Source organism: Zea mays, chromosome 5 (assembly GCF_902167145.1).
Source record: "Zea mays cultivar B73 chromosome 5, Zm-B73-REFERENCE-NAM-5.0, whole genome shotgun sequence".
Lineage (NCBI taxonomy): Eukaryota > Viridiplantae > Streptophyta > Magnoliopsida > Poales > Poaceae > Zea > Zea mays.
The window spans coordinates 121890879-121900823 of NC_050100.1; positions in this window are offsets into that span (position 1 = coordinate 121890879).

Below are 9945 nucleotides of genomic sequence, written 5' to 3' on the forward strand. Positions count from 1 at the left end.
AAGGGGAAAGAGCAAATTGATGAAATTTCGGAAGAAGGAGATTTTAACTTTCAAGATTTGCTTGGACAAGAGTTAACAGACGCCGAAAAAGAGGAGTTGAAAAAATATGCCATATCTTGCGGATATAAATCAGGGGCTATGCTATTTGGTGGGGTCAACGAAGGGAAACTAAGATGCCTTCGGAACCGCACCGACGCCAAAATTGTTAGAACCCTCTCCAAAAGCATTGGCTTGCCGAAGCTGGAAGCAGACTTGTGCCATTATCAACGACACCATATCGCCGGAAGCTTGCTTTATGCTAACTTCAAGGTAACGAATATTTTTGTTATTTTATTACTATTATTATTATCTTTTAGGTCGTGTTCTAACGAAGATCGTTTCGACAGAGCATATTATTAAGCAAGGTTCTGAAAATGCAACAAGATCTGGAAGAAGAGAAAAACAAAGCCGTCATTCAAGATTTGGCTGAAAAAGTTGAGAATTACGAAGCTAATCTGAAAAAGAAAGACTTCACAATCTAAGACCTTGAAATCATGGTCAAAGAGCACGAAGGTGCATTAGAAAAGAAAGATTTTGTTATTCAGACCATGGAGGGTTCTTTGGCTGAAGTCCAAACTGAGAATGACAAATTAAAGAATGAATTGCTCCGACAGTCAGAAAAATTCGAGCAAGAAAAGAAATATCTTGAAGCAAGCCTGAAAACTGAAGTGGATAAATACTCAAATTTGCAGAAATCCTTTAAAGAACTTCAGGAGAAATGCTTAAGCTTCGGCAGCCGATGCGTGCAACGGCTGAAGGATGTGTTTCACTCTGTTGGAGCTAGCTCTGCGAAATTTACACCTTCAGCTGAAAATCTGCCGAGAACATTAGAATATATTGAAGGCGAAGTTGATGTCCTTGACGAAGTTATTGGTGGGCACGCCGACTTCTGCGCCCTGGTAGCTTCTCGGGGCACAGCTACTGCTTTTTTGAAGGCTGGCTGCACGCATGGAAACATTGTGAACAGACCAAACTTCAGCTTGTCAGCTTCAGATTTGATAGATATCCCAAGCCTAGCCAGAAGCATCGGAAATAGATTCATGACCCAGATCTGGGTAAGTGGCGGGCGAAAAATGGCAGGCGACGAAGCTCGAAGCCATCTTAAGCCGGTAAGAAACTTATGTTTGTTACTTTTGCCTTCTCCTATGAAATTTGCACCTTTCTTATTCTGTTGTTTGGTATACACAGGATGACAAAGCTGAAGATTGACGACGCTGAAGTTTAATGAAGCTGAAGACGAAGCCTTAGTTGAAGCTTAAAGTTGTTTACAATATGCTTTCCTGCAAAAATTCTGGAGAAACTCTTGTAATATAGCTATGAAACAACTTATGTAAATTTGTACATACCTTGTAATATATTCTGTCTCCCTTATCCGCATACAGTCTGCTTTGCTGTGGACGAAACTTCTCTTTTGAGCCGAAGGCGAAAAACACCTTCCATTCTCTTCGTACACAACGAAGCATAAAAAATTTTCCTTCGAATCTTTTCCTCATTTCTGAAGCACCTTTCTTCTTTGTGTAGTATGATGAAGATTCTATATATGTCTAAATGAATGTTTATGAATGCAAATGACATGATGAAATGTACTATGCAAATGAATATTGGGACACATATTCAAAAACCATAAGCACAACCCTTCGTCTCCTCAAGAATGATACAAATCTTTTTGCCGTTTACTTTTCGGCTTCATTGTTTACTTTTCGGTGTATCAGCGTTGACTTTTCGCTGTAAGCCTCCCTTGGGAGCTTCTTCGCCTTTTACTTTCAGCGGAATCAGCGTTTATTTTTCGCTGTAAGCCTCCCTTAGGAGCTTCTTCGCCTTTTACTTTCAGCGGAATCAGCGTTTATTTTTCGCTGTAGGCTCTGCATTCCCTTAGGAATGACTTTTGAGCTTCTCCCTGTTTCCTTTTCTTTTTACCTTTGCGTTTACATTTACATTTTTGGGGGACGTCATTCTCATAGAATTGAAATAAGGAAAATTACATATTGTGGCCCCATTAAAAACCTTTCTCCCCCTTTGGAAAGGAAAAGGGTGCCACAAAAAAGAATATAAAAAATTACATCAAACTAAACATAATATCGCCGAAGCTCATCCGCATTCCACGATCTAGGAATGTCGTTGCTGTCCATATCCTTCAATCTGTAGGAACCGGGTCTTGACGAATATACTACTAAAAAGGGGCCTTCCCACTTCAGCTGTAGTTTGCCTACTGTCTCAGGATTGGCTATTCTTCGAAGTACCAAGTGTCCTAGTTCAATGTTCTTCAGCTTGACCTTTCTGTCACGCCATTTTACTGTTTCAGCTTGATATTTATTGATGTTTTCCACAGCTTGAAGTCTGATCCCTTCAATAGCATCTTTTTCTACAGAACAATCAGCTTTGTTTTCGCCCTCTGCCGAAGCTACTGTCCTTATTGATCCTGTTTTGGCCTCTTCTGGGGTTATTGCTTCGTCACCAAACAATAGTTTAAAGGGTGTAAAGCCTGTTGATCTTGACATGGTTGTGTTATGACTCCACACCACTTTGATTAACTCGTCTGGCCACTTTCCCCTGGGCTGATTGAAGATTGACTTCATTATTCCTGTCATTATGATCCCATTGGCTCTTTCGACAAGTCCATTTGACTCTGGGTGTCGAACTGATGCAAAATGGATCTTCGTGCCGATTTGATCACAAAATTCTCTGAAGGCTTCAGAATCAAACTGTGTCCCATTATCCACAGTGATAGCCTTCGGCACTCCGAAGCGACAAACAATGTTTTGCCAGAAAAACTTTTGAATAGTAAACGAAGTTATTGTGGCTAAGGGCTTCGCCTCAATCCATTTGGAAAAATATTCCACTGCCACCACCACATATCTTAAGTTCCCCTGTGCTGGTGGTAATGGACCTAGCAAATCCAGACCCCACCTTTGCAACGGTCAAGTGGGTTGTATTAATTGAGTTAAAGACGAAGGTTGTTTTTGATCTCTTGCACATTTCTGACAACCTTCGCACTTTTGAACTAAATCCGCTGCATCCAAAGCTGCCTTTGGCCAATAAAATCCTTGGCGAAAAACTTTCCCAAGCAAGGGCCTAGATCCAATGTGAGATCCACACAGGCCTGCATGTATGTCCTTCATTAATTCTATACCTTCGGATCTGGATAAACACTTGAGCAATGGGGAACAGACCCCACGCTTGTATAACTCCCCTTCTATTATGACATAAGGTCGAGCTCTTGCTTCTACTCTCTTGTTATAAGCTTCGTCGTCTGAAAGAAAATTACCCTGAAGGAAAGAGATGATCTCAGTCCTCCAATCTTCACTATAAACAGGGGATATGTTAAGGATTGCTCTTTCAAGAAGCTCGACCGAAGGTGCTTTTATTGTTTCAAAGAATACTTCCGAAGGTATAGGCAGCCCCTGGGCTGCTGACTTAGTCAATAGATCAGCGTATTCATTTTCTCCATGAGGAATATTTTTGACAGAGAAACCCTCGAAGGAAGCCTCAATCCTTCGGACTGTATCTAGATACTTTTCAAGCTTCGGGTCTCTTGCTTTGTAACTCTTGTCAATATGACCAGAGATAACTTGAGAATCAGTTTTAAGAATGGCCCTTCTGATTCCCATTGCCTTTAATTTCCGAAGACCCAAGAGCAGAGCTTCATACTCAGCGATGTTATTTGTGCAACTAAAGTCAAGTCTTGCCGCATAACAAGTTTTAACTTTGGAAGGTGAAACCAACACAGCAGCCGCTCCTGCTCCGAAGGTTCCCCAAGACCCATCGCAGAACACTATCCATGCTTCGGCATCTTTATTTGTTTCTTCCTCCTGAGCCCCTGGCGTCCAGTCAGCAATGAAGTCTGCTAACGCCTGGGACTGAATCGAAGATCTATGAACATAATCAATACAAAATTCATTGAGCTCTGCAGCCCATTTTCCAATCCTTCCAGTAGCTTCTCGATTTCTCATAATATCCTTCAGAGGTTGTGAAGAAGGAACAATTATGTTGTAAGCTTGAAAATAGTGCCGAAGCTTCCTGGAAGCCATCAAAACAGCATACAGTACCTTCTCCAATTATGTATAATTTTTCTTTGATAAACTAAGAACCTCGGATACGAAATATACTAGGGCCTGCCTCCTAACTTGACCTTCAAGCTTCTCCTGGACAAGTGCTGCACTTACCGCTGAGTGCGAGGCTGCCACATATAATAACAAAGGAGCCCCTGGCGTAGGTGGAGTTAATGTTGTTAGATCTATCAAATACTGCTTCAGCTCTTCGAAGGCTTTCTGCTGGATTGGTCCCCATTGAAAGACTTCGGCTGACTTCAGCACTTCGAAGAATGGTAAGTTTCTCTCTGCTGATCTGGATATGAATCTATTGAGAGATGCCAGCCTTCCTGTCAATCTTTGAGCCCCCTTTTTTGTACTTGGTGGTTCCATTCGAAGTATAGCTTCGATTTTACTTGGGTTGACCTCAATTCCCTTTGTTGAAACTAGGCAACCAAGAAATTTCCCCTTCTTTACTCCGAAGACACATTTTTCTGGATTTAGCTTTAGACCAGCCTGTCTAAAATTAGCGAAGGTCTCCTATAAATCAGCAATGTGGTTATCCTGCTTCGTGCTTTTTACAATGATATCATCAACATAAGTTAGTACATTCCTGCCTATCTGAGAATGGAGAACCTTTGTTGTCATTCTGCTGAAGCTTCCTCCAGCATTTTTAAGCCCCTCGGGCATCCGAAGGTAGCAATATGTTCCACTAGGGGTTATGAAGCTAGTTTTTGGTTCATCCTCCTTCTTCATCCAGATCTGATGATAGCCTGAATAGCAATCCAGCAAACTCATAAGCTCTGATGAAGCTACTGCATCGACTAAAGAATCTATCCTTGGCAATGGAAACTCGTCCTTCGGACAGGCCTTATTGAGGTCAGTAAAGTCGATACACATTCTCCATTTACCATTGGCCTTCTTCACCATAACAGTGTTAGCCAACCATTCTGGGTATTTTACCTCTCTAATAACTTCGGCACTGAGGAGTCTTTTCACTTCATTCCAAGCACCTTCGGCCTTGTCATCAGACATCTTCCGAAGCCTCTGCTTCCTGGGTCTGAAGGATGGATCAACATTGAGTGAGTGCTCAATAACATCCCTGTTAACTCCGCAAAGATCATTAGCTGACCAAGCAAAAACATCTTTATTGTTGAACAAAAACCTTATCAAGGTTTTCTCCTGCTCTTCGGACAATTGAGATCCCAATAGCACCTTCTGCTCTGCTATATCCTCACATAAGAGCATGGGTTTCGGCTGGTCAGCCGAAGCAGCTTTTTCCCTTCTGAACTTGTACTGCTCACAAGCTTCAGTTCCATCTATATTATGGATTGCTTTTGAGTCTGTCCAATTTCCTTCGGCCCTTCTGGCAGCTTCTTGACTTCCATGAATAGCAATGGGCCCTTGGTCCGAAGGTATCTTCATGCAAAGATAAGCTGGATGCAGAATTGCTTCGAAGGCATTAAGAGTACCACGACCAATGATTGCATTGTAAGTGTACTCCATGTCAACAATATCAAACATAACTTGTCCAGTCCTTGTGTTGTTGATGAATCCAAAGGCCACTGACATTGAGATTTTGCCGAGTGCTACAATCTGCCTTCCTCCGAAGCCGCAGAGGGGATGTGTGGCATCAAGAATTTTATCTTCGGGCTCTTGCATCTGTCTGAAGGCCTTAGCAAATATGATATCAGCTGCACTGCCTGTATCAACCAAAACATTGTGGACCAGAAATCCTTTGATAACACAAGAGATAACCATGGCATCGTTGTGTGGGTAATCCTTGAGTTGAAGGTCCTCTTGGGAGAAGGTAATAGGAATGTGAGACCATCTTGACTTGATGAAGGGTCCTTGCACCCCGACATGTTGTACCCTTCTCTGTGCTTCCTTCTTCTGCTTCTTGTTGACTGGCTCTGAACATGAACCGCCTGTTATCGGGAGTACCAGCTTCGGAGCCGAAGCAGCTCCAGCTTGAATGTTGAACGAAGCCATCAGCTCAAAAAAGTGGAAGTGAGTTCACCGGAGGTGGGCGCCAATGTTGGGGACTTGTTCTCAAGTGCTATGAATTAAGAACAAGGCAACATAAAATGTTAAATGTTAATGTCCTTCGTCCGCTGAAGCATTATCTCCTTGAGGATTTAATGAACTTCAGACGAAGGTTATGACGGGACAATTATGAATGTTGAATCTTCGTAATTAAACTCCCGAAGATTATATAAAGTAATGCGAGATATAAAGCATTAAAGACAAGTAAATTATAAGTAAACAACATCATTTTTATATATTAAATAAACTTGATGTATTCAAATATTAGATACATTTATACCTCTGCCTTGGCAAAGAATAATTTCCGAGTGAAGCGATTGCAATTACAGGAATGTGTGAACAGTAAAGGAATACTGTTCACTATTTATAGGCACAGGACACAGCCTGTGAGGAATTACAATCATGCCCCTCATAAAAGTTTACAACATTGACTCAGACCTTTATGGACTAAAAGGTCATTCTAACTTTAAGTCGGTTCGACCCTTCATCTGCGGATATGTTGTAATATCGAAGCTTCATGAATGGTACCTTCGGCGTCACATATGAGCAGCTTCAGCCGAAGATGTCTCTTTCTACAGGACCTTCGGCGACGAAGCATGGTCCCAACAGTTTCATACCCTTATCATTTCTTTGTGCCTCAATAATCTTTTGCAGAAGGACCAACCCAAGCTTCAATTGGTTTAAGGTTCCATGCTGAATCATTCCCAGGTTTAATTTCTCCATTTCTTGGCATAATGTGATGTCAGAAGTCTTTACTATAAGACAATGGCAGGAAGCCTTGTGACTTAGTGCATCTGCCACCATGTTGGCCTTGCCTGGGTGATAGTGAATTTCTAATTCATAATCCTTAATCAGCTCAAGCCATCGCCTCTGCCTCATGTTTAGTTTTGACTGGGTAAAAATGTACTTCAAACTTTTATGATCTGTATATATATGGCAGATATTTCCCAGCAGATAATGACACCATATTTTAAGGGCATGAACCACAACAGCTAATTCTAAGTCATGAATTGGATAATGTTCCTCATGTCAGCGCAACTATCTTGAAGCATATGCTATAACTCGGCCTTCTTGCATTAAGACACATCCGAGGCCACTGCCCGATGTGTCACAATACACATCAAAAGGCTTTTCAATGTCCGGTTGAGCCAGTACCAGAGCAGTGGTTAATAATACCTTCAGTTGCTCAAAGGCTTCGTTGCATTTTGAGGACCAGTTAAATTTTGAATCATTCTTCAATAAACTTGTGATTGGCTTTACAAGCCTGGAGAAATCTGGGATAAATCTGCGGTAATAGCCAGCCAGTCCAAGGAAACTTTGAACCTGATGCACAGTGGTTGGTGGTTTCCACTCTAGAATATCCTTGATCTTGCTGGGATCAACCGCAATCCCATTTGCAGACAATACATGTCCCAAAAATTGGATTTCCTTCAGCCAAAACACACACTTTTTGAATTTAGCATATAATTGATGTTCCTTTAAGCGCGTTAATACGACCCATAGATGCTGAGCATGCTCCTCTTCATTCATGGAATAGATCAAGATATCATCAATGAAGACCACCACAAATTTGTCCAACTCGGGCATGAATACCGAGTTCATTAGATATGTGAAGTGGGCAGGAGCATTTGTCAATCCGAAGGACATAACCAAATATTCGAATAAGCCGTACCGCGTAGTAAATGCGGTCTTGGGTATATCTTCGGGTCGGATACAGATCTGATGATAGCCCGACCTGAGGTCAATTTTGGAAAATACCCGAGCTCTGGTAAGCTGATCAAATAAGATATCAATCTGGGGAAGAGGGTACTTATTATTGATTGTGACCTCATTAAGGGGTATGTAGTCCACACACATTCGAAGCGTTTGATCCTTCTTCTTGACAAAGATTGCGGGACATCCCCAAGGTGACGAATTGGGCCGGATGAATCCCTTCTCCAGTAGATCTTGTAATTAAGTCTTGAGCTCTGCAAATTCAATTGGGGGCATTTGGTACGATCTTCTAGAAATAGGAGCCGTACCGTGCTTCAGTTCAATCACAAATTCTACATCTCTTTTCGGAGGCAATCCAGGCAGATCTTCCGGAAAGAATCCGGGAATTCACACACTATCGAAATATCTTGGATTTCCGGCATGATAGCTTCATAGACTCTGCCAAATGGTTTAGCTGGAATAGCTATAGGGATGGACAAGAGAACCTCTTCATGGCCATAGCTCAACCTGATGGTTCTTAAATCAGTGTTGAGGATAGCTTTGTGCTGGGCTAACCAATTCATGCCCAGAATTATGTCTATATCTTGGCCTTTGAGAATAATCATATTGGTGGGAAAATCCCGTCCAGCCAATGTTACTGGCACATTGAAGGCCACTTCTTTAGTAAATATTTGTCCCTGGGCGAATGAATAATAAACCCTTCCCTTGATTCAGTGCAAGGAATGCAATATTTTTCCACGAATTTCTTGCTTATGAATGTATGCGAAGCACCAGAATCAAAGAGAATGACTGCTGGATGATTGGCCACAAGAAACATACCCATCATAACCGGCTCTCCCTCCGGTGTAGTGGCCACTTGAGTGTAATATATTCGCCCAGTCTTCTTAACATTCTTGCCCGCTGAATTATTTGCCATGTTTCCCTTGCCTTGATTTGAGCTCCCTGAGTTCTGCTGATTGTTGGATTTATTCTGCCTCGGACATGGGCAGTCCTTGATGAAATGACCAGACTTCCCACAGTTGAAGCAGCTAGTTGAGGAACTAGGGAGGGCGGGGAAACAAGCACTAGGGGCACTCGGCTGACTTGTAGAAATGGGGGCAGTGGCAGGGCGAATGAAGACATGCTGTTGGAATGGGTAGGAGGGTGGGCGAGATGAAGAACAATTTTGATTGAAAGGTCAGATTACCATCCTTGGTCGCTTTTCAGGTCCCTGATTGGACCTGTCACCTCCGAATCCCTTCGATTTTCCTTGGCCTGTATTCTTAGCTTCTACAGCCAGCGCTGTGCTGACAGCCGTGCTATATGTAAGATCTAGGCAGGTGGCCATTTTTCTTTGAAGTCGGTCGTTGAGGCCTCTCATGAATCAATTCTTCTTTTTAGGTTAGTATTTACTTGGTCAATTGCGTATTGGGATAAATGATTAAATTTGTTGAGACACTCTATGATAGTATCTCCCCCTTGCTTGAGTCGCATAAATTCCTCCTATTTCATGTGTAGCACTCCTTCTAGAATATAGTGCTCACGAAACGCTAACTTAAATTCATCCCACGTGACCTGATGTCCGGCCTGTTGAATTGCCACAAAATTTCACCACCAAGTACTGACAGGGCCTCTTATTTAAGCAGCGAACAACGACTTCTAGGATTCGGTGCAGCAGATTAATCCAAATTTTGCTCCATAATCCGTACCCATTCATCGGCTTCTAGAGGGTCTTCGGCTTTAACAAAAAGTGGGGGACGGGTTTTAGAGAAGTCTAGATATGAAGTCTCACGTGGTCCCTGCTGAAATTGATTTCCCGCCATTTCACGTAAAAAGAGGGTATTGTTGGCGGTCGCATTGACCATGGCAGCGATAGCCTCGGCCAATGTTGGCGGTACAGGCGGTGGATTGGGTGTGTCTTCCCGACCATGGGAAGTACCCGCACTGTCATGCACACGTGTCCTGGATGGCATCTGAGGCAAAGAAACATTTGGGAAAAATATAACATGCCGATATACACCATCATTTTACATTACCAAGATGTAATGATACAGACTCAAATGTACAACATGACTTTATTACCTATTTTACATTAGTATTATATCTAAACTATACTACTCTAGTATTTACCGTCTTTGGT